General features: G+C 54.7%; 5 long non-coding RNA genes across 7 annotated transcripts; all 5 read left to right on the top strand.

The window, feature by feature from the left end:
* Positions 1–24: 24 nt before the first annotated feature.
* On the top strand, positions 25–1,506 carry LOC135408752 (uncharacterized). Of its 2 annotated transcripts, none has more exons than XR_010427816.1 (3): positions 25–346; positions 768–1,273; positions 1,366–1,506. It is a non-coding gene; the product is annotated as an uncharacterized LOC135408752 (long non-coding RNA). The 2 variants fall into 2 exon arrangements; XR_010427815.1 differs by having other exon boundaries at positions 26–346; positions 1,346–1,506.
* A 2,640-nt stretch (positions 1,507–4,146) lies between these two features.
* LOC135408750 (uncharacterized) lies at positions 4,147–9,829 on the top strand. Its single transcript, XR_010427814.1, has 6 exons — positions 4,147–4,364; positions 7,338–7,382; positions 7,487–7,883; positions 8,057–8,457; positions 8,562–8,666; positions 9,502–9,829. It is a non-coding gene; the product is annotated as an uncharacterized LOC135408750 (long non-coding RNA).
* A 2,881-nt stretch (positions 9,830–12,710) lies between these two features.
* On the top strand, positions 12,711–14,582 carry LOC135408747 (uncharacterized). Its single transcript, XR_010427810.1, has 3 exons — positions 12,711–13,142; positions 13,251–13,348; positions 14,233–14,582. It is a non-coding gene; the product is annotated as an uncharacterized LOC135408747 (long non-coding RNA).
* A 2,835-nt stretch (positions 14,583–17,417) lies between these two features.
* LOC135408748 (uncharacterized) lies at positions 17,418–18,574 on the top strand. Its single transcript, XR_010427811.1, has 2 exons — positions 17,418–17,825; positions 18,247–18,574. It is a non-coding gene; the product is annotated as an uncharacterized LOC135408748 (long non-coding RNA).
* A 1,856-nt stretch (positions 18,575–20,430) lies between these two features.
* LOC135408749 (uncharacterized) lies at positions 20,431–22,166 on the top strand. Of its 2 annotated transcripts, none has more exons than XR_010427812.1 (4): positions 20,431–20,684; positions 21,237–21,275; positions 21,820–21,889; positions 21,998–22,166. It is a non-coding gene; the product is annotated as an uncharacterized LOC135408749 (long non-coding RNA). The 2 variants fall into 2 exon arrangements; XR_010427813.1 differs by having other exon boundaries at positions 21,820–21,893.
* Positions 22,167–22,361: the final 195 nt, after the last annotated feature.

Genomic DNA, 22,361 nt, shown 5'->3' with positions numbered 1-22,361 from the left:
TGAATCCCAGAGCGATTTGGTTTGAAGGGGACCTTCAAAGGCCAGCCTGCCTTCCGTGGGCAGGGACACCTTCCCCTCTCATCCCCGGTTGCTCCGAGTCCCATCCAGCCTGGCCTGGAACACTTGCAGGGATCCGGGGGCAGGCTCAGCTTCCCTGTGCAGTGTGCTCTAATATCTCTCCACTGGCATCCTGAAAAATGTTGTCAGTGTGTTTTGTTGGACGACGCTAGGCAGGACCTGGGTGAAAAGGACATTCTCTGAGGTGCTGGGAGAAGGAGGACTCGTGCGGGCACCTCCAGAGACAGCGGGAACGGGAGCGTGCTGCGGAGAAGGAAAATTCCAGGGGGTGGGTGCCGAGAAATTTGTCCTTCCCTTGCCCTGTGCTCTGCACTTAGCAATGGGTCAAGTGCAGAAGTTTCCTGGGGACCCTGGGAAATGAGGCCGGGTCTGCTAAGAAAAGTGGGGCCAAAGGAGCAGGACCTGGGTCTGCGAGCGTGGGAGAAACAAGGGCCGGGTCATCCTCTGCCTCCAGGAGGGAGGGCAGCAGGAAAGGCCACGGACTAAAGCACTGAAGTGCCGTTCCCCAGGGAGCCCCTGCCCAGCACTGAACTTGCTTGTGCACTTGCTGTCCCTTTCCCAGCGGAGCCGAAGCGTCGGGTGCGGGTGCCGGGGGGATGGAGCTGCCAAGGACAAACTGGGAGGGTGTTTGCGAAGGAAGGGGGTAGAAGGAGCTCTTGACGTGCTTTTTTTACTTCTTCGTCCCACAGAATTGCCACGAGAGGAAATACTTCAGAGGGGCTTCCCTCCAGAGAAGCCCTGAATGTGCCAGGAGGTTTCAGCCGGGAGGAAAGGAGCTGTGGAAGAAAAGCAGCCTAAAAATAGCCAGCGGGGATCATCAGATTTTCCAGCCAAGAAAAACCAGGAGGGAGATGAGGGAATCGGGTTCCAATTCCTAAAGATTTGGTGGGTGTAGGAATGATTTCTGTGTGTTTTCCAGTCCCTTTTGATTCCTGGGATGATTTTAAAATGATGGCTAAATTGGAGATGTTGTTTTTGAGAGGAAATGATGCCAAATAAATGCAGAGTTTGGGGTCAGTTTTTTGGATGATTTGGGTCAGTTTTTGGGGTCAGTTTTGGGTCATTGTTTGGGGTGATTTGGGTCACTTTTGGGTCAGGTTTTGGGGTCAGTTTTGGGTCAGCTTCTGGGGTGATTTGGGTCGGTTTTGGGTCGATTTTTGGGGAGCACTGGGTGTTACTGGGGGTTGTTGGGGATGTTGTTGGGGAGCACGGGGTGTTACTGGGGTGCACTGGGGAGCACTGGGTGTTACTGAGGGTTGTTGGGGAGCACTGGGTGTTACTGGGGAGCACTGGGAGAGAAGATGAAAAATAAAGAGAATAAAAAATAAACGAAATAAAAAAAGGAAATATAAAAACCAAAAGAAAATTAAAAAAAAAAAAGGGGCAAAAAAACTAAAAAGGAAATAAAATGAAAATGAAATAAAAGAGCACTGGGTGTTACTGGGGGTTGTTGGGGAGGCACTGGGTGTTTCCTGGGGAGCACTGGGTGTTACTGGGGGTTGTTGGGGAGCACTGGGTGTTACTGGGGTGCACTGGGGAGCACTGGGTGTTACTGAGGGTTGTTGGGGAGCACTGGGTGTTACTGGGGAGCACTGGGAGAGAAGATGAAAAATAAAGAGAATAAAAAATAAACGAAATAAAAAAGGAAATATAAAAAAACAAAAGAAAATTAAAAAAAAAGGGGCAAAAAAACTAAAAAGGAAATAAAATGAAAATGAAATAAAAGAGAAAAAAAAAAAAAAAAAAAAAAAAGAAACCCCTTCTTGGGCACCCCGTTTCCTCTCCTTCCCCCCCCCCCCGAACCGTAAATTGCGGGGTCATCACCCCAAAAATGTGAGAAGGGGACCCGAAAATGTGGGTGGGGGAACCCCAGGGAGCCGAAAAAAGTGGAGGGGGGAGCCGCAGTAAGAAAGCGAAGCCGGGCGGTCGGGCGGCCAAGGTGGCGACGCCGCGCGTGCGCAGTCGTTGGCAAGACGCCGGCGATCACGTGGTAAGTAAGGGGCAGCCAAGAGCGGGACCGGCGACGCAATGCGCAGTGGCTCTCGTGCCGGTGCAGCGCTCCCTGCTCGAGTTAAGGGCCGGTTCCGGCGGCAGGGCGGGACTGGCGGTCTCCCGTCTCTCCCGGGGTGTGCGTGGGGGGGAATAACATGAAGATTTTTTGGGGTGAAAGCGCAGAAATTAGCCAGGAGGGACGCTAATTTGGGTAAACTCGGTCACCGGAAGTAGAGAGCGACCGGAAGTCCTCCAAGGCCCCGGCGCGGAAGTCCGCCAAGCCCACAGTAAAGATGGCGCCGCCAGGACCGAACGACCACACTAAAGATGGCGACCCGGCCCGAAGTCCGCCAAGCCCACAGTAAAGATGGTGCCGCCAGGACCGGAACGACCGCACTAAAGATGGCGGCGAGAGACACACACCCCACACACCCCCACACCCCCCCTCCCCTCGCCTCAGAGAGGCGCCTATCCTTTTGCCTGACCTCCGCCCGCGACCCGGACCCCCGCCCCGCGCCCGCAGCGCCGTCTCGCCGCGCCGCTTCCCGCTGTGGGGGACGGGGCGGGGCGCTCGGCGGCGCCGGGCCGCGGGCGGCAGGTTCGTGGGCGGCGGCAGGCACCGGCGAGGGCAGTCCCCTCTCGGCGCCGCGCGCGCGGCGCTCCGCCCGCCCCGCCCGCCCGCCTCGTTCCGCTCCGCTCCCCCTCCCGCCCCCGCTCCCCCCCCCCCCCCCCGCTCCCCTCCGCTCCCGCCGTGCCCTGGAGATGCTGTCGGAGCTGCGCCGCCGCCTTCCCCCCCCCCCCAGGAAGCGACCCACGGCGCCAGATCCGACGGAGATCCTCCCCGGGGTAAGCTGGGCCCGGCCGCTCTTCTGCCTCTCCCGCGGCATCGGCGACTGCAGGCAGGGGAAGCGACAGGCAAGTTTCTCGCCTCTGCGGAGAAACTTGCACCTGCGTGCCGCCGCAGGGCCGGTTCGGATGTGCCCTGGCATTGCACACGCACCACACCCCCCCCGCGGGGAGGGTTGTGCGCTGCCTCGGGGACCCTGTGTGTGCTGCCGGGAGAGAGAAATCCTTTGGGAAGCTGGGCTGGAAACAGCAACTCTGTGAACTGCTCAGCTTTTCCTAGGCAAGGGCAGGTTTTAGGGAACAAAGGCCCGTACGCGCGAAAGGCGCCGCGGGTCTCGCCAAGGTGGGGGGGGGGGGGGGGGGGGGGGCGGCTGCAGTGCCGCGCGCGGCTGCAGTGCCGCTCCCGGCCGTGTCCGCCAGGCGGCGACTGTGAGGCGGGGCCCGGCGCTCGGGGGCGCTCTCGCAAGCGACGCCCCCGGGAAAGCGGCGGGGTTTGGGCACTGCCGGCCTTCCCCCGGAGCGCCCGGGCTGGCCCGGCGCCTGGCAAAACCTCTGAGGGAAAAGGCAAGCAACAACTGCGCTTCTTCTGCCCTTTCTTTAGCCAGGGACTGGAACACAGACAAAATCGAGGGGCTCTTTGATCTGTGCAGGCTCCGAGCATTTTTCAGCCTTCCTTCGCAGGGCATTCTCACCCTTTGAAAAGCTGAAAGGCTTTAACAGCTGGAGACGCGCCTGCAGCTGTGCAGATTAATGTAGTTTCTTTTAGGAAACGAAGGGGAAGTTTTCCTGGTGTGAGCCTAAATACCGAGTCTACTCTGCTTTTTCAATCAGGTGACGAAGCTTATGGAAAAAAAGACCAAAGGCCTCGAGGTGAGTACATTCTACCGAGTTCTGCTTTTCTGGGATCGGTTTGGGAAAATCACGTGAAATTCTAAAAAGCTTCTCTCCGTGTTTTCTAGTTGTTTTTTCAGCCTTGGTCTAAGTTTCCTGTAGAAAAGGGCATAGAATTATTAGAACAGACAAACTAGGCTTTCTCGGGAGAGATGGAAGAAAAGTCAGCTGATTGCAGTTCTGCTTTTCTTGTCTTCCCTTCGACTGTCATTTTCTCTCCCCTGCTGTTCAAATAGGCAGCAATTAATTGCTCTGCTGAAGAGTTTGCTGTACTAAGTGTCTGTCAAATGGATGCCTTCAACTCAAGATAGCACCTGCTCCTTAGTTACAAAAAGTTCCTCACAGGAAATTTTCAGGCGTGCCCATAAATCTCCTCGCTGCTTGTTTGGGAGAACAGGGTTTTCTCGTCTGTAACAGAATAGTCGTGGCATTTGCTATGGAATGCTGGTGGCAGTCTAGTCAGAAGAGGACCCCGTGCTTCACTAATTTTCCCTTTTTGCTGTTGGGGGTGACTTCTTCCCAGGGATGTTCTTCTTGACCCCCCGGGGCAAACGGAGGTGTCAGCGTCAGGAGCCATCCTACCTGAGGCCCCGGTAGGTAAGTGCTTTTTGTGTGACTGGACGGTGAAGCTGTCTGTGGGAATGACCTGGCTAGTGCTCAGTGTAGTCCTCATTAAGGTGTCTTTTACTCCGTGTTCCCAGGCTCCCTCTTTCCCTTCGGTCGCCGTGGACACTGTGCCGGACACCTCTGGCAGGACTAACCCTGTGGCTTTTATGTCCAACGTGCTGTGTGCCTGCAGGTAAGAAAAGCTGGGAGTGCAGTCCCTCTGCTTTGGTTGCTGTGTCTCTTTGGGAGTTCTTTCGGAGGGCAATGAGAGAGCGATTTGGTTTGAAGGGGACCTTTAAAGGCCACCCTGCCTTCCGTGGGCAGGGGCACCTTCCACTCTCATCCCTGGTTGGATGCTGCAAGTCCCATCCAGCCTGGCCTGGAACACTTGCAGGGATCCAGGGGCAGCCTCGGCTTCCCTGTGCGGTGTGCTCTAATAGCTCTCCACTGGCATCACGAAAAATGTTGTCAGCAGTGAATGATGTATTTTTAACACTGTCTAAAGAAAACGGAGGAAGTGTGGAAAGTATTGCTGAAACATGGTTAATAGAAAGAGGACACGAGAGAGATGCTATAGCTCTGGTCCCACGGTAAGAGAAAACTATCAGAAGGTCACTGTGTTTGAGAAACTGGGTACGTGACAGAAGAATAGCGTATAGCAGATGAGAAAACAGAGCAAATAGCAAACAAGTAACCATAAGAAGGTTAAAGAAACAGCATTTGCGCAAATATAACTTAGGTAATTAGGAGCCAATGATGAGCTTAACTTTTGTAATATGTATGAAGCTAATTTGTAACCTTTATAAGCACAGAGCACGCAGCAATAAAGTTGGATAAGTTATTGATCAATTCTGTGGTCTAAAAGTGTCTTTATCCTGTCGTCTACAACATTTGTGCGACGATGGTAAGCGGGACCCGGGGGAAAATTGCCTTCTCTGAGGTGCAGAGGGAAATAATTCTCCTTTGAAGTCAAATGTATTCAGATTTGCACGAGTCTCGTCTGCCTTCTGTTTGAATTGCTTTCTCTTCTCGGCAGTTGTTTGAAATTAAACTTTTATTTTGTGTCTCCCCCTTCAGCATCCTGTCCAAGACCAAGCTACCTTTCTTTCCTCGTGGGAATGGACCGGCCGGGCTTTGGCAATCTGGCCCCTCGAAAGACTAAAGTGACCTCTTCCAGCAGGGGAAGACTGAAGCAAGGGGTGCCAGGAAGAACTGGAGTCTCTGGAGAATAAAAGCTGGAAGCGTGCCCCCGAAAATCCCCAGCCCCGGGTGGTCAGTGGTCTGACTTGCACGGACCGGTGGCCTTGGCCAGGAGCGGTCCTGTGGGAAGCGCCTTTGCCCAGGCTGTAATTTTGATTTTCTCTTGGATGCTTGGCAAAGCCCCTCTGGGGGAGCCCCGGTGCCTGGCAGGAGCGGAGCGGGCTTGCAGGGAGGCGTTCACCCGGTCAGCGTCAGGAGCCATCCTACCTGAGGCCCCGGTAGGTAAGTGCTTTTTGTGTGACTGGACGGTGAAGCTGTCTGTGGGAATGACCTGGCTATTGCTCAGTATAGTCCTCATTAAGGTGTCTTTTACTCCGTGTTCCCAGGCTCCCTCTTTCCCTTCGGTCGCCGTGGACACTGTGCCGGACGCCTCTGGCAGGACTAACCCTGTGGCTTTTATGTCCAACGTGCTGTGTGCCTGCAGGTAAGAAAAGCTGGGAGTGCAGTCCCTCTGCTTTGGTTGCTGTGTCTCTTTGGGAGTTCTTTCGGAGGGCAATGAGAGAGCGATTTGGTTTGAAGGGGACCTTTAAAGGCCACCCTGCCTTCCGTGGGCAGGGGCACCTTCCACTCTCATCCCTGGTTGGATGCTGCAAGTCCCATCCAGCCTGGCCTGGAACACTTGCAGGGATCCAGGGGCAGCCTCGGCTTCCCTGTGCGGTGTGCTCTAATAGCTCTCCACTGGCATCACGAAAAATGTTGTCAGCAGTGAATGATGTATTTTTAACACTGTCTAAAGAAAACGGAGGAAGTGTGGAAAGTATTGCTGAAACATGGTTAATAGAAAGAGGACACGAGAGAGATGCTATAGCTCTGGTCCCACGGTAAGAGAAAACTATCAGAAGGTCACTGTGTTTGAGAAACTGGGTACGTGACAGAAGAATAGCGTATAGCAGATGAGAAAACAGAGCAAATAGCAAACAAGTAACCATAAGAAGGTTAAAGAAACAGCATTTGCGCAAATATAACTTAGGTAATTAGGAGCCAATGATGAGCTTAACTTTTGTAATATGTATGAAGCTAATTTGTAACCTTTATAAGCACAGAGCACGCAGCAATAAAGTTGGATAAGTTATTGATCAATTCTGTGGTCTAAAAGTGTCTTTATCCTGTCGTCTACAACATTTGTGCGACGATGGTAAGCGGGACCCGGGGGAAAATTGCCTTCTCTGAGGTGCAGAGGGAAATAATTCTCCTTTGAAGTCAAATGTATTCAGATTTGCACGAGTCTCGTCTGCCTTCTGTTTGAATTGCTTTCTCTTCTCGGCAGTTATTTGAAATTAAACTTTTATTTTGTGTCTCCCCCTTCAGCATCCTGTCCAAGACCAAGCTACCTTTCTTTCCTCGTGGGAATGGACCGGCCGGGCTTTGGCAATCTGGCCCCTCGAAAGACTAAAGTGACCTCTTCCAGCAGGGGAAGACTGAAGCAAGGGGTGCCAGGAAGAACTGGAGTCTCTGGAGAATAAAAGCTGGAAGCGTGCCCCCGAAAATCCCCAGCCCCGGGTGGTCAGTGGTCTGACTTGCACGGACCGGTGGCCTTGGCCAGGAGCGGTCCTGTGGGAAGCGCCTTTGCCCAGGCTGTAATTTTGATTTTCTCTTGGATGCTTGGCAAAGCCCCTCTGGGGGAGCCCCGGTGCCTGGCAGGAGCGGAGCGGGCTTGCAGGGAGGCGTTCACCCGGTCAGCGTCAGGAACCATCCTAACTGAGGCCTCGGTGAGTGCTTTTTGTGTGACTGGACGGTGAAGCTGTCTGTGGGAATGACCTGGCTATTGCTCAGTGTAGTCCTCATTAAGGTGTCTTTTACTCCGTGTTCCCAGGCTCCCTCTTTCCCTTCGGTCGCCGTGGGTGTGCCGGACGCCTCTGGCAGGACTAACCCCGTGGCTTTTATGTCCAACGTGCTGTGCTGCGTGTGCCTGCAGGTCAGAAAAGCTGGGAGTGCAGTCCCTCTGCTTTGATTACTGTGTCTTTTTGGTAGTGATTTTGGAGGGGAATCCCAGAGCGATTTGGTTTGAAGGGGACCTTCAAAGGCCAGCCTGTCTTCCGTGGGCAGGGACACCTTCCCCTATCATCCCCGGTTGGATGCTCCCAGTCCCATCCAGCCTGGCCTGGAACACTTGCAGGGATGGGGCAGGCTCAGCTTCCGTGTGCAGTGTGTTCTAATATCTCTCCACTGGCATCAGGAAAAATGTTGTCAGCGTGTTTTGCTGGACGATGGTAAGCAGGACCCGGGTGAAAATGACATTCTCTTAGGTGCAGAGGGAAATAATTCTCCTTTGAAGTCAAATGTATTCAGATTTGCACGAGTCTCGTCTGCCTTCTGTTTGAATTGCTTTCTCTTCTCGGCAGTTGTTTGAAATTAAACTTTTATTTTGTGTCTCCCCCTTCAGCATCCTGTCCAAGACCAAGCTACCTTTCTTTCCTCGTGGGAATGGACCGGCCGGGCTTTGGCAATCTGGCCCCTCGAAAGACTAAAGTGACCTCTTCCAGCAGGGGAAGACTGAAGCAAGGGGTGCCAGGAAGAACTGGAGTCTCTGGAGAATAAAAGCTGGAAGCGTGCCCCCGAAAATCCCCAGCCCCGGGTGGTCAGTGGTCTGACTTGCACGGACCGGTGGCCTTGGCCAGGAGCGGTCCTGTGGGAAGCGCCTTTGCCCAGGCTGTAATTTTGATTTTCTCTTGGATGCTTGGCAAAGCCCCTCTGGGGGAGCCCCGGTGCCTGGCAGGAGCGGAGCGGGCTTGCAGGGAGGCGTTCACCCGGTCAGCGTCAGGAACCATCCTAACTGAGGCCTCGGTGAGTGCTTTTTGTGTGACTGGACGGTGAAGCTGTCTGTGGGAATGACCTGGCTATTGCTCAGTGTAGTCCTCATTAAGGTGTCTTTTACTCCGTGTTCCCAGGCTCCCTCTTTCCCTTCGGTCGACGTGGACACTGTGCCGGACGCCTCTGGCAGGACTAACCGCGTGGCTTTTATGTCCAACGTGCTGTGCTGCGTGTGCCTGCAGGTCAGAAAAGCTGGGAGTGCAGTCCCTCTGCTTTGATTACTGTGTCTCTTGGGTAGTGATTTTGGAGGGGAATCCCAGAGCGATTTGGTTTGAAGGGGACCTTCAAAGGCCAGCCTGCCTTCCGTGGGCAGGGACACCTTCCCCTCTCATCCCCGGTTGCTCCGAGTCCCATCCAGCCTGGCCTGGAACACTTGCAGGGATCCGGGGGCAGGCTCAGCTTCCCTGTGCAGTGTGCTCTAATATCTCTCCACTGGCATCCTGAAAAATGTTGTCAGTGTGTTTTGTTGGACGACGCTAGGCAGGACCTGGGTGAAAAGGACATTCTCTGAGGTGCTGGGAGAAGGAGGACTCGTGCGGGCACCTCCAGAGACAGCGGGAACGGGAGCGTGCTGCGGAGAAGGAAAATTCCAGGGGGTGGGTGCCGAGAAATTTGTCCTTCCCTTGCCCTGTGCTCTGCACTTAGCAATGGGTCAAGTGCAGAAGTTTCCTGGGGACCCTGGGAAATGAGGCCGGGTCTGCTAAGAAAAGTGGGGCCAAAGGAGCAGGACCTGGGTCTGCGAGCGTGGGAGAAACAAGGGCCGGGTCATCCTCTGCCTCCAGGAGGGAGGGCAGCAGGAAAGGCCACGGACTAAAGCACTGAAGTGCCGTTCCCCAGGGAGCCCCTGCCCAGCACTGAACTTGCTTGTGCACTTGCTGTCCCTTTCCCAGCGGAGCCGAAGCGTCGGGTGCGGGTGCCGGGGGGATGGAGCTGCCAAGGACAAACTGGGAGGGTGTTTGCGAAGGAAGGGGGTAGAAGGAGCTCTTGACGTGCTTTTTTTACTTCTTCGTCCCACAGAATTGCCACGAGAGGAAATACTTCAGAGGGGCTTCCCTCCAGAGAAGCCCTGAATGTGCCAGGAGGTTTCAGCCGGGAGGAAAGGAGCTGTGGAAGAAAAGCAGCCTAAAAATAGCCAGCGGGGATCATCAGATTTTCCAGCCAAGAAAAACCAGGAGGGAGATGAGGGAATCGGGTTCCAATTCCTAAAGATTTGGTGGGTGTAGGAATGATTTCTGTGTGTTTTCCAGTCCCTTTTGATTCCTGGGATGATTTTAAAATGATGGCTAAATTGGAGATGTTGTTTTTGAGAGGAAATGATGCCAAATAAATGCAGAGTTTGGGGTCAGTTTTTTGGATGATTTGGGTCAGTTTTTGGGGTCAGTTTTGGGTCATTGTTTGGGGTGATTTGGGTCACTTTTGGGTCAGGTTTTGGGGTCAGTTTTGGGTCAGCTTCTGGGGTGATTTGGGTCGGTTTTGGGTCGATTTTTGGGGAGCACTGGGTGTTACTGGGGGTTGTTGGGGAGCACTGGGTGTTACTGGGGGTTGTTGGGGAGCACGGGGTGTTACTGGGGTGCACTGGGGAGCACTGGGTGTTACTGAGGGTTGTTGGGGAGCACTGGGTGTTACTGGGGAGCACTGGGAGAGAAGATGAAAAATAAAGAGAATAAAAAATAAACGAAATAAAAAAGGAAATATAAAAACCAAAAGAAAATTAAAAAAAAAAAAGGGGCAAAAAAACTAAAAAGGAAATAAAATGAAAATGAAATAAAAGAGCACTGGGTGTTACTGGGGGTTGTTGGGGAGCACTGGGTGTTTCCTGGGGAGCACTGGGTGTTACTGGGGGTTGTTGGGGAGCACTGGGTGTTACTGGGGTGCACTGGGGAGCACTGGGTGTTACTGAGGGTTGTTGGGGAGCACTGGGTGTTACTGGGGAGCACTGGGAGAGAAGATGAAAAATAAAGAGAATAAAAAATAAACGAAATAAAAAAGGAAATATAAAAAACAAAAGAAAATTAAAAAAAAAAGGGGCAAAAAAACTAAAAAGGAAATAAAATGAAAATGAAATAAAAGAGAAAAAAAAAAAAAAAAAAAAAAAGAAACCCCTTCTTGGGCACCCCGTTTCCTCTCCTTCCCCCCCCCCCCGAACCGTAAATTGCGGGGTCATCACCCCAAAAATGTGAGAAGGGGACCCGAAAATGTGGGTGGGGGAACCCCAGGGAGCCGAAAAAGTGGAGGGGGAGCCGCAGTAAGAAAGCGAAGCCGGGCGGTCGGGCGGCCAAGGTGGCGACGCCGGCGCGTGCGCAGTCGTTGGCAAGACGCCGGCGATCACGTGGTAAGTAAGGGCAGCCAAGAGCGGGACCGGCGACGCATGCGCAGTGGCTCTCGTGCCGGTGCAGCGCTCCCTGCTCGAGTTAAGGGCCGGTTCCGGCGGCAGGGCGGGACTGGCGGTCTCCCGTCTCTCCCGGGGTGTGCGTGGGGGGAATAACATGAAGATTTTTTGGGGTGAAAGCGCAGAAATTAGCCAGGAGGGACGCTAATTTGGGTAAACTCGGTCACCGGAAGTAGAGAGCGACCGGAAGTCCTCCAAGGCCCCGGCGCGGAAGTCCGCCAAGCCCACAGTAAAGATGGCGCCGCCAGGACCGGAACGACCACACTAAAGATGGCGACCCCGGCCCGGAAGTCCGCCAAGCCCACAGTAAAGATGGCGCCGCCAGGACCGGAACGACCGCACTAAAGATGGCGGCGAGAGACACACACCCCACACACCCCACACCCCCCCTCCCCTCGCCTCAGAGAGGCGCCTATCCTTTTGCCTGACCTCCGCCGCGACCCGGACCCCCGCCCCGCGCCCGCAGCGCCGTCTCGCCGCGCCGCTTCCCGCTGTGGGGACGGGGCGGGGCGCTCGGCGGCGCCGGGCGCGGGCGGCAGGTTCGTGGGCGGCGGCAGGCACCGGCGAGGGCAGTCCCCTCTCGGCGCCGCGCGCGCGGCGCTCCGCCCGCCCGCCCGCCCGCCTCGTTCCGCTCCGCTCCCCTCCCGCCCCCGCTCCCCCCCCCCCCCCCCGCTCCCCTCCGCTCCCGCCGTGCCCTGGAGATGCTGTCGGAGCTGCGCCGCCGCCTTCCCCCCCCCCCCAGGAAGCGACCCACGGCGCCAGATCCGACGGAGATCCTCCCCGGGGTAAGCTGGGCCCGGCCGCTCTTCTGCCTCTCCCGCGGCCATCGGCGACTGCAGGCAGGGGAAGCGACAGGCAAGTTTCTCGCCTCTGCGGAGAAACTTGCACCTGCGTGCCGCCGCAGGGCCGGGTTCGGATGTGCCCTGGCATTGCACACGCACCACACCCCCCCGCGGGGAGGGTGTGCGCTGCCTCGGGGACCCTGTGTGTGCTGCCGGGAGAGAGAAATCCTTTGGGAAGCTGGGCTGGAAACAGCAACTCTGTGAACTGCTCAGCTTTTCCTAGGCAAGGGCAGGTTTTAGGGAACAAAGGCCCGTACGCGCGAAAGGCGCCGCGGGTCTCGCCAAGGTGGGGGGGGGGGGGGGGGGGGGGGCGGCTGCAGTGCCGCGCGCGGCTGCAGTGCCGCTCCCGGCCGTGTCCGCCAGGCGGCGACTGTGAGGCGGGGCCCGGCGCTCGGGGGCGCTCTCGCAAGCGACGCCCCCGGGAAAGCGGCGGGGTTTGGGCACTGCCGGCCTTCCCCCGCAGTGCCCGGGCTGGCCCGGCGCCTGGCAAAACCTCTGAGGGAAAAGGCAAGCAACAACTGCGCTTCTTCTGCCCTTTCTTTAGCCAGGGACTGGAACACAGACAAAATCGAGGGGCTCTTTGATCTGTGCAGGCTCCGAGCATTTTTCAGCCTTCCTTCGCAGGGCATTCTCACCCTTTGAAAAGCTGAAAGGCTTTAACAGCTGGAGACGCGCCTGCAGCTGTGCAGATTAATGTAGTTTCTTTTAGGAAACGAAGGGGAAGTTTTCCTGGTGTGAGCCTAAATACCGAGTCTACTCTGCTTTTTCAATCAGGTGACGAAGCTTATGGAAAAAAAGACCAAAGGCCTCGAGGTGAGTACATTCTACCGAGTTCTGCTTTTCTGGGATCGGTTTGGGAAAATCACGTGAAATTCTAAAAAGCTTCTCTCCGTGTTTTCTAGTTGTTTTTTCAGCCTTGGTCTAAGTTTCCTGTAGAAAAGGGCATAGAATTATTAGAACAGACAAACTAGGCTTTCTCGGGAGAGATGGAAGAAAAGTCAGCTGATTGCAGTTCTGCTTTTCTTGTCTTCCCTTCGACTGTCATTTTCTCTCCCCTGCTGTTCAAATAGGCAGCAATTAATTGCTCTGCTGAAGAGTTTGCTGTACTAAGTGTCTGTCAAATGGATGCCTTCAACTCAAGATAGCACCTGCTCCTTAGTTACAAAAAGTTCCTCACAGGAAATTTTCAGGCGTGCCCATAAATCTCCTCGCTGCTTGTTTGGGAGAACAGGGTTTTCTCGTCTGTAACAGAATAGTCGTGGCATTTGCTATGGAATGCTGGTGGCAGTCTAGTCAGAAGAGGACCCCGTGCTTCACTAATTTTCCCTTTTTGCTGTTGGGGGTGACTTCTTCCCAGGGATGTTCTTCTTGACCCCCCGGGGCAAACGGAGGTGTCAGCGTCAGGAGCCATCCTACCTGAGGCCCCGGTAGGTAAGTGCTTTTTGTGTGACTGGACGGTGAAGCTGTCTGTGGGAATGACCTGGCTAGTGCTCAGTGTAGTCCTCATTAAGGTGTCTTTTACTCCGTGTTCCCAGGCTCCCTCTTTCCCTTCGGTCGCCGTGGACACTGTGCCGGACACCTCTGGCAGGACTAACCCTGTGGCTTTTATGTCCAACGTGCTGTGTGCCTGCAGGTAAGAAAAGCTGGGAGTGCAGTCCCTCTGCTTTGGTTGCTGTGTCTCTTTGGGAGTTCTTTCGGAGGGCAATGAGAGAGCGATTTGGTTTGAAGGGGACCTTTAAAGGCCACCCTGCCTTCCGTGGGCAGGGGCACCTTCCACTCTCATCCCTGGTTGGATGCTGCAAGTCCCATCCAGCCTGGCCTGGAACACTTGCAGGGATCCAGGGGCAGCCTCGGCTTCCCTGTGCGGTGTGCTCTAATAGCTCTCCACTGGCATCACGAAAAATGTTGTCAGCAGTGAATGATGTATTTTTAACACTGTCTAAAGAAAACGGAGGAAGTGTGGAAAGTATTGCTGAAACATGGTTAATAGAAAGAGGACACGAGAGAGATGCTATAGCTCTGGTCCCACGGTAAGAGAAAACTATCAGAAGGTCACTGTGTTTGAGAAACTGGGTACGTGACAGAAGAATAGCGTATAGCAGATGAGAAAACAGAGCAAATAGCAAACAAGTAACCATAAGAAGGTTAAAGAAACAGCATTTGCGCAAATATAACTTAGGTAATTAGGAGCCAATGATGAGCTTAACTTTTGTAATATGTATGAAGCTAATTTGTAACCTTTATAAGCACAGAGCACGCAGCAATAAAGTTGGATAAGTTATTGATCAATTCTGTGGTCTAAAAGTGTCTTTATCCTGTCGTCTACAACATTTGTGCGACGATGGTAAGCGGGACCCGGGGGAAAATTGCCTTCTCTGAGGTGCAGAGGGAAATAATTCTCCTTTGAAGTCAAATGTATTCAGATTTGCACGAGTCTCGTCTGCCTTCTGTTTGAATTGCTTTCTCTTCTCGGCAGTTGTTTGAAATTAAACTTTTATTTTGTGTCTCCCCCTTCAGCATCCTGTCCAAGACCAAGCTACCTTTCTTTCCTCGTGGGAATGGACCGGCCGGGCTTTGGCAATCTGGCCCCTCGAAAGACTAAAGTGACCTCTTCCAGCAGGGGAAGACTGAAGCAAGGGGTGCCAGGAAGAACTGGAGTCTCTGGAGAATAAAAGCTGGAAGCGTGCCCCCGAAAATCCCCAGCCCCGGGTGGTCAGTGGTCTGACTTGCACGGACCGGTGGCCTTGGCCAGGAGCGGTCCTGTGGGAAGCGCCTTTGCCCAGGCTGTAATTTTGATTTTCTCTTGGATGCTTGGCAAAGCCCCTCTGGGGGAGCCCCGGTGCCTGGCAGGAGCGGAGCGGGCTTGCAGGGAGGCGTTCACCCGGTCAGCGTCAGGAGCCATCCTACCTGAGGCCCCGGTAGGTAAGTGCTTTTTGTGTGACTGGACGGTGAAGCTGTCTGTGGGAATGACCTGGCTATTGCTCAGTATAGTCCTCATTAAGGTGTCTTTTACTCCGTGTTCCCAGGCTCCCTCTTTCCCTTCGGTCGCCGTGGACACTGTGCCGGACGCCTCTGGCAGGACTAACCCTGTGGCTTTTATGTCCAACGTGCTGTGTGCCTGCAGGTAAGAAAAGCTGGGAGTGCAGTCCCTCTGCTTTGGTTGCTGTGTCTCTTTGGGAGTTCTTTCGGAGGGCAATGAGAGAGCGATTTGGTTTGAAGGGGACCTTTAAAGGCCACCCTGCCTTCCGTGGGCAGGGGCACCTTCCACTCTCATCCCTGGTTGGATGCTGCAAGTCCCATCCAGCCTGGCCTGGAACACTTGCAGGGATCCAGGGGCAGCCTCGGCTTCCCTGTGCGGTGTGCTCTAATAGCTCTCCACTGGCATCACGAAAAATGTTGTCAGCAGTGAATGATGTATTTTTAACACTGTCTAAAGAAAACGGAGGAAGTGTGGAAAGTATTGCTGAAACATGGTTAATAGAAAGAGGACACGAGAGAGATGCTATAGCTCTGGTCCCACGGTAAGAGAAAACTATCAGAAGGTCACTGTGTTTGAGAAACTGGGTACGTGACAGAAGAATAGCGTATAGCAGATGAGAAAACAGAGCAAATAGCAAACAAGTAACCATAAGAAGGTTAAAGAAACAGCATTTGCGCAAATATAACTTAGGTAATTAGGAGCCAATGATGAGCTTAACTTTTGTAATATGTATGAAGCTAATTTGTAACCTTTATAAGCACAGAGCACGCAGCAATAAAGTTGGATAAGTTATTGATCAATTCTGTGGTCTAAAAGTGTCTTTATCCTGTCGTCTACAACATTTGTGCGACGATGGTAAGCGGGACCCGGGGGAAAATTGCCTTCTCTGAGGTGCAGAGGGAAATAATTCTCCTTTGAAGTCAAATGTATTCAGATTTGCACGAGTCTCGTCTGCCTTCTGTTTGAATTGCTTTCTCTTCTCGGCAGTTATTTGAAATTAAACTTTTATTTTGTGTCTCCCCCTTCAGCATCCTGTCCAAGACCAAGCTACCTTTCTTTCCTCGTGGGAATGGACCGGCCGGGCTTTGGCAATCTGGCCCCTCGAAAGACTAAAGTGACCTCTTCCAGCAGGGGAAGACTGAAGCAAGGGGTGCCAGGAAGAACTGGAGTCTCTGGAGAATAAAAGCTGGAAGCGTGCCCCCGAAAATCCCCAGCCCCGGGTGGTCAGTGGTCTGACTTGCACGGACCGGTGGCCTTGGCCAGGAGCGGTCCTGTGGGAAGCGCCTTTGCCCAGGCTGTAATTTTGATTTTCTCTTGGATGCTTGGCAAAGCCCCTCTGGGGGAGCCCCGGTGCCTGGCAGGAGCGGAGCGGGCTTGCAGGGAGGCGTTCACCCGGTCAGCGTCAGGAACCATCCTAACTGAGGCCTCGGTGAGTGCTTTTTGTGTGACTGGACGGTGAAGCTGTCTGTGGGAATGACCTGGCTATTGCTCAGTGTAGTCCTCATTAAGGTGTCTTTTACTCCGTGTTCCCAGGCTCCCTCTTTCCCTTCGGTCGCCGTGGACACTGTGCCGGACGCCTCTGGCAGGACTAACCCCGTGGCTTTTATGTCCAACGTGCTGTGCTGCGTGTGCCTGCAGGTCAGAAAAGCTGGGAGTGCAGTCCCTCTGCTTTGATTACTGTGTCTTTTTGGTAGTGATTTTGGAGGGGAATCCCAGAGCGATTTGGTTTGAAGGGGACCTTCAAAGGCCAGCCTGTCTTCCGTGGGCAGGGACACCTTCCCCTATCATCCCCGGTTGGATGCTCCCAGTCCCATCCAGCCTGGCCTGGAACACTTGCAGGGATGGGGCAGGCTCAGCTTCCGTGTGCAGTGTGTTCTAATATCTCTCCACTGGCATCAGGAAAAATGTTGTCAGCGTGTTTTGCTGGACGATGGTAAGCAGGACCCGGGTGAAAATGACATTCTCTTAGGTGCAGAGGGAAATAATTCTCCTTTGAAGTCAAATGTATTCAGATTTGCACGAGTCTCGTCTGCCTTCTGTTTGAATTGCTTTCTCTTCTCGGCAGTTGTTTGAAATTAAACTTTTATTTTGTGTCTCCCCCTTCAGCATCCTGTCCAAGACCAAGCTACCTTTCTTTCCTCGTGGGAATGGACCGGCCGGGCTTTGGCAATCTGGCCCCTCGAAAGACTAAAGTGACCTCTTCCAGCAGGGGAAGACTGAAGCAAGGGGTGCCAGGAAGAACTGGAGTCTCTGGAGAATAAAAGCTGGAAGCGTGCCCCCGAAAATCCCCAGCCCCGGGTGGTCAGTGGTCTGACTTGCACGGACCGGTGGCCTTGGCCAGGAGCGGTCCTGTGGGAAGCGCCTTTGCCCAGGCTGTAATTTTGATTTTCTCTTGGATGCTTGGCAAAGCCCCTCTGGGGGAGCCCCGGTGCCTGGCAGGAGCGGAGCGGGCTTGCAGGGAGGCGTTCACCCGGTCAGCGTCAGGAACCATCCTAACTGAGGCCTCGGTGAGTGCTTTTTGTGTGACTGGACGGTGAAGCTGTCTGTGGGAATGACCTGGCTATTGCTCAGTGTAGTCCTCATTAAGGTGTCTTTTACTCCGTGTTCCCAGGCTCCCTCTTTCCCTTCGGTCGACGTGGACACTGTGCCGGACGCCTCTGGCAGGACTAACCGCGTGGCTTTTATGTCCAACGTGCTGTGCTGCGTGTGCCTGCAGGTCAGAAAAGCTGGGAGTGCAGTCCCTCTGCTTTGATTACTGTGTCTCTTGGGTAGTGATTTTGGAGGGGAATCCCAGAGCGATTTGGTTTGAAGGGGACCTTCAAAGGCCAGCCTGCCTTCCGTGGGCAGGGACACCTTCCCCTCTCATCCCCGGTTGCTCCGAGTCCCATCCAGCCTGGCCTGGAACACTTGCAGGGATCCGGGGGCAGGCTCAGCTTCCCTGTGCAGTGTGCTCTAATATCTCTCCACTGGCATCCTGAAAAATGTTGTCAGTGTGTTTTGTTGGACGACGCTAGGCAGGACCTGGGTGAAAAGGACATTCTCTGAGGTGCTGGGAGAAGGAGGACTCGTGCGGGCACCTCCAGAGACAGCGGGAACGGGAGCGTGCTGCGGAGAAGGAAAATTCCAGGGGGTGGGTGCCGAGAAATTTGTCCTTCCCTTGCCCTGTGCTCTGCACTTAGCAATGGGTCAAGTGCAGAAGTTTCCTGGGGACCCTGGGAAATGAGGCCGGGTCTGCTAAGAAAAGTGGGGCCAAAGGAGCAGGACCTGGGTCTGCGAGCGTGGGAGAAACAAGGGCCGGGTCATCCTCTGCCTCCAGGAGGGAGGGCAGCAGGAAAGGCCACGGACTAAAGCACTGAAGTGCCGTTCCCCAGGGAGCCCCTGCCCAGCACTGAACTTGCTTGTGCACTTGCTGTCCCTTTCCCAGCGGAGCCGAAGCGTCGGGTGCGGGTGCCGGGGGGATGGAGCTGCCAAGGACAAACTGGGAGGGTGTTTGCGAAGGAAGGGGGTAGAAGGAGCTCTTGACGTGCTTTTTTTACTTCTTCGTCCCACAGAATTGCCACGAGAGGAAATACTTCAGAGGGGCTTCCCTCCAGAGAAGCCCTGAATGTGCCAGGAGGTTTCAGCCGGGAGGAAAGGAGCTGTGGAAGAAAAGCAGCCTAAAAATAGCCAGCGGGGATCATCAGATTTTCCAGCCAAGAAAAACCAGGAGGGAGATGAGGGAATCGGGTTCCAATTCCTAAAGATTTGGTGGGTGTAGGAATGATTTCTGTGTGTTTTCCAGTCCCTTTTGATTCCTGGGATGATTTTAAAATGATGGCTAAATTGGAGATGTTGTTTTTGAGAGGAAATGATGCCAAATAAATGCAGAGTTTGGGGTCAGTTTTTTGGATGATTTGGGTCAGTTTTTGGGGTCAGTTTTGGGTCATTGTTTGGGGTGATTTGGGTCACTTTTGGGTCAGGTTTTGGGGTCAGTTTTGGGTCAGCTTCTGGGGTGATTTGGGTCGGTTTTGGGTCGATTTTTGGGGAGCACTGGGTGTTACTGGGGGTTGTTGGGGAGCACTGGGTGTTACTGGGGGTTGTTGGGGAGCACGGGGTGTTACTGGGGTGCACTGGGGAGCACTGGGTGTTACTGAGGGTTGTTGGGGAGCACTGGGTGTTACTGGGGAGCACTGGGAGAGAAGATGAAAAATAAAGAGAATAAAAAATAAACGAAATAAAAAAGGAAATATAAAAACCAAAAGAAAATTAAAAAAAAAAAAGGGGCAAAAAAACTAAAAAGGAAATAAAATGAAAATGAAATAAAAGAGCACTGGGTGTTACTGGGGGTTGTTGGGGAGCACTGGGTGTTTCCTGGGGAGCACTGGGTGTTACTGGGGGTTGTTGGGGAGCACTGGGTGTTACTGGGGTGCACTGGGGAGCACTGGGTGTTACTGAGGGTTGTTGGGGAGCACTGGGTGTTACTGGGGAGCACTGGGAGAGAAGATGAAAAATAAAGAGAATAAAAAATAAACGAAATAAAAAAGGAAATATAAAAAACAAAAGAAAATTAAAAAAAAAAGGGGCAAAAAAACTAAAAAGGAAATAAAATGAAAATGAAATAAAAGAGAAAAAAAAAAAAAAAAAAAAAAAGAAACCCCTTCTTGGGCACCCCGTTTCCTCTCCTTCCCCCCCCCCCCGAACCGTAAATTGCGGGGTCATCACCCCAAAAATGTGAGAAGGGGACCCGAAAATGTGGGTGGGGGAACCCCAGGGAGCCGAAAAAGTGGAGGGGGAGCCGCAGTAAGAAAGCGAAGCCGGGCGGTCGGGCGGCCAAGGTGGCGACGCCGGCGCGTGCGCAGTCGTTGGCAAGACGCCGGCGATCACGTGGTAAGTAAGGGCAGCCAAGAGCGGGACCGGCGACGCATGCGCAGTGGCTCTCGTGCCGGTGCAGCGCTCCCTGCTCGAGTTAAGGGCCGGTTCCGGCGGCAGGGCGGGACTGGCGGTCTCCCGTCTCTCCCGGGGTGTGCGTGGGGGGAATAACATGAAGATTTTTTGGGGTGAAAGCGCAGAAATTAGCCAGGAGGGACGCTAATTTGGGTAAACTCGGTCACCGGAAGTAGAGAGCGACCGGAAGTCCTCCAAGGCCCCGGCGCGGAAGTCCGCCAAGCCCACAGTAAAGATGGCGCCGCCAGGACCGGAACGACCACACTAAAGATGGCGACCCCGGCCCGGAAGTCCGCCAAGCCCACAGTAAAGATGGCGCCGCCAGGACCGGAACGACCGCACTAAAGATGGCGGCGAGAGACACACACCCCACACACCCCACACCCCCCCTCCCCTCGCCTCAGAGAGGCGCCTATCCTTTTGCCTGACCTCCGCCGCGACCCGGACCCCCGCCCCGCGCCCGCAGCGCCGTCTCGCCGCGCCGCTTCCCGCTGTGGGGACGGGGCGGGGCGCTCGGCGGCGCCGGGCGCGGGCGGCAGGTTCGTGGGCGGCGGCAGGCACCGGCGAGGGCAGTCCCCTCTCGGCGCCGCGCGCGCGGCGCTCCGCCCGCCCGCCCGCCCGCCTCGTTCCGCTCCGCTCCCCTCCCGCCCCCGCTCCCCCCCCCCCCCCCCGCTCCCCTCCGCTCCCGCCGTGCCCTGGAGATGCTGTCGGAGCTGCGCCGCCGCCTTCCCCCCCCCCCCCAGGAAGCGACCCACGGCGCCAGATCCGACGGAGATCCTCCCCGGGGTAAGCTGGGCCCGGCCGCTCTTCTGCCTCTCCCGCGGCCATCGGCGACTGCAGGCAGGGGAAGCGACAGGCAAGTTTCTCGCCTCTGCGGAGAAACTTGCACCTGCGTGCCGCCGCAGGGCCGGGTTCGGATGTGCCCTGGCATTGCACACGCACCACACCCCCCCGCGGGGAGGGTGTGCGCTGCCTCGGGGACCCTGTGTGTGCTGCCGGGAGAGAGAAATCCTTTGGGAAGCTGGGCTGGAAACAGCAACTCTGTGAACTGCTCAGCTTTTCCTAGGCAAGGGCAGGTTTTAGGGAACAAAGGCCCGTACGCGCGAAAGGCGCCGCGGGTCTCGCCAAGGTGGGGGGGGGGGGGGGGGGGGGGGGCGGCTGCAGTGCCGCGCGCGGCTGCAGTGCCGCTCCCGGCCGTGTCCGCCAGGCGGCGACTGTGAGGCGGGGCCCGGCGCTCGGGGGCGCTCTCGCAAGCGACGCCCCCGGGAAAGCGGCGGGGTTTGGGCACTGCCGGCCTTCCCCCGGAGCGCCCGGGCTGGCCCGGCGCCTGGCAAAACCTCTGAGGGAAAAGGCAAGCAACAACTGCGCTTCTTCTGCCCTTTCTTTAGCCAGGGACTGGAACACAGACAAAATCGAGGGGCTCTTTGATCTGTGCAGGCTCCGAGCATTTTTCAGCCTTCCTTCGCAGGGCATTCTCACCCTTTGAAAAGCTGAAAGGCTTTAACAGCTGGAGACGCGCCTGCAGCTGTGCAGATTAATGTAGTTTCTTTTAGGAAACGAAGGGGAAGTTTTCCTGGTGTGAGCCTAAATACCGAGTCTACTCTGCTTTTTCAATCAGGTGACGAAGCTTATGGAAAAAAAGACCAAAGGCCTCGAGGTGAGTACATTCTACCGAGTTCTGCTTTTCTGGGATCGGTTTGGGAAAATCACGTGAAATTCTAAAAAGCTTCTCTCCGTGTTTTCTAGTTGTTTTTTCAGCCTTGGTCTAAGTTTCCTGTAGAAAAGGGCATAGAATTATTAGAACAGACAAACTAGGCTTTCTCGGGAGAGATGGAAGAAAAGTCAGCTGATTGCAGTTCTGCTTTTCTTGTCTTCCCTTCGACTGTCATTTTCTCTCCCCTGCTGTTCAAATAGGCAGCAATTAATTGCTCTGCTGAAGAGTTTGCTGTACTAAGTGTCTGTCAAATGGATGCCTTCAACTCAAGATAGCACCTGCTCCTTAGTTACAAAAAGTTCCTCACAGGAAATTTTCAGGCGTGCCCATAAATCTCCTCGCTGCTTGTTTGGGAGAACAGGGTTTTCTCGTCTGTAACAGAATAGTCGTGGCATTTGCTATGGAATGCTGGTGGCAGTCTAGTCAGAAGAGGACCCCGTGCTTCACTAATTTTCCCTTTTTGCTGTTGGGGGTGACTTCTTCCCAGGGATGTTCTTCTTGACCCCCCGGGGCAAACGGAGGTGTCAGCGTCAGGAGCCATCCTACCTGAGGCCCCGGTAGGTAAGTGCTTTTTGTGTGACTGGACGGTGAAGCTGTCTGTGGGAATGACCTGGCTAGTGCTCAGTGTAGTCCTCATTAAGGTGTCTTTTACTCCGTGTTCCCAGGCTCCCTGTTTCCCTTTGGTCGCCGTGGGTGTGCCGGACGCCTCTGGCAGGACTAACCCTGTGGCTTTTATGTCCAACGTGCTGTGCTGTGTGTGCCTGCAGGTAAGAAAAGCTGGGAGTGCAGTCCCTCTGCTTTGATTGCTGTGTCTCTTTGGGAGTTCTTTCGGAGGGCAATGAGAGAGCGATTTGGTTTGAAGGGGACCTTTAAAGGCCACCCTGCCTTCCGTGGGCAGGGGCACCTTCCACTCTCATCCCTGGTTGGATGCTGCAAGTCCCATCCAGCCTGGCCTGGAACACTTGCAGGGATCCAGGGGCAGCCTCGGCTTCCCTGTGCGGTGTGCTCTAATAGCTCTCCACTGGCATA

This window comes from Pseudopipra pipra, unplaced genomic scaffold (genome assembly GCF_036250125.1).
Source record: "Pseudopipra pipra isolate bDixPip1 unplaced genomic scaffold, bDixPip1.hap1 HAP1_SCAFFOLD_603, whole genome shotgun sequence".
Taxonomy (NCBI): domain Eukaryota; kingdom Metazoa; phylum Chordata; class Aves; order Passeriformes; family Pipridae; genus Pseudopipra; species Pseudopipra pipra.
The sequence above is the reverse complement of the archived record's forward strand: the minus strand, read 5'-3'. Positions and strand labels throughout refer to the sequence as shown.